The sequence below is a fragment of the Nematolebias whitei genome, chromosome 19 (assembly GCF_014905685.2).
Source record: "Nematolebias whitei isolate Nwh7 chromosome 19, NemWhi1, whole genome shotgun sequence".
NCBI lineage: Eukaryota > Metazoa > Chordata > Actinopteri > Cyprinodontiformes > Rivulidae > Nematolebias > Nematolebias whitei.
Window position 1 is genome coordinate 34265895 of NC_056516.1, and position 1258 is coordinate 34267152.

Below are 1258 nucleotides of genomic sequence, written 5' to 3' on the forward strand. Positions count from 1 at the left end.
GTGGTGGTTGTTGTCGTTGGTGTGGTGGTTGTTGTCGTTGGTGTGGTTGTTGTTGTCGTTGGTGTGGTGGTTGTTGTTGTTGTTGGTGTGGTGGTTGTTGTCGTTGGTGTGGTGGTTGTTGTCGTTGGTGTGGTGGTTGTTGTTGTTGGTGTGGTGGTTGTTGTCGTTGGTGTGGTGGTTGTTGTTGTTGGTGTGGTGGTTGTTGTTGTTGGTGTGGTGGTTGTTGTTGTTGGTGTGGTGGTTGTTGTCGTTGGTGCGGATGTGACGGCCCCCTGTCCGTTTGAAGAGGCTGTTAAAAAAATAAAAATAAACATATTTACATGCTCATTTCAAAACTAATTTTCAAACTCCAAGAATAATTTTCTTCTTACCAGCAAGCAGAAGAAGAACAAAACAAATTTTGGTAAACATTGTGATCTTCTTGGTGATTTTTATTTTTTGGGTGCCTGTAAATAAAGTAAAGAGTTAAAAAAAAAAAATTAAAAAAAAAGCTTGCAAATCATTTAGTTTTAATGAAATTGAAACAATAGATTTTTTCCTAACTTGTTGTTTCAATAAAGAAAATAATAAGCGTAACGGCTCTTAAAAGACATTTGATACAAACGTGATTTTAGCTTAAGGCTTTAGGTTTAAACATCTGGAAAGTGTTATATCAAACGGGCCAATGACGATTTTACATACAATTATCTGAAATAGATTTTAAATAAAATTTATTTGATTTATAATTAAAATAACATTAGAACATAGATTGATTATCCATGAAAGTCTGATAAAGGTATAAAAAGACGAAAACTATTCAAAACATATTCATCTCATTTAAATTGAATAATTATTAGCATACAATATCATTTTATAAAAAAGGTACTTACAATAATTTTTGTTGGTCCTTGTGTGCTGTCCTCAGCTGTGACTGATGTTCTCAGATTCAAGCTCTTTTATAGGCGATCAAGTTGAGGAAATGAGAGTGAGCAAAAAATCAGGCTAATGATGTTCTGTACTGACAGTAAAGGGTGTTGGCTGGAGCGCTGTAATTGGTTGTAGGTTCCTCTTTTTGTTTTACCAAGTTAATTATGAAAAAAAAAAATCACATAAGAATCACGAGGACTCATTTTCTCTGACACACATTTTTTGCATAAGTAACATTTTGACTTTGCGAGAACGTTTGTCTTTTCTTACACACTTCAGGTAAGGAAGTACAGTAATCTAAAACGAAAGAATGTTTTAGTCAAAAAAAAAAAAAAAGAAAAGTAATTTTCTA

General features: G+C 33.5%; 1 long non-coding RNA gene across 1 annotated transcript; it reads right to left on the reverse strand.

Annotated features, from left to right (window-relative positions):
• Nucleotides 1-187: 187 nt before the first annotated feature.
• On the reverse strand, nt 188-934 carry LOC119425876. Its single transcript, XR_005187586.1, has 3 exons — nt 870-934; nt 372-446; nt 188-289 (listed from the first exon to the last, which is right to left on the reverse strand). It is a non-coding gene; the product is annotated as an uncharacterized LOC119425876 (long non-coding RNA).
• Nucleotides 935-1258: the final 324 nt, after the last annotated feature.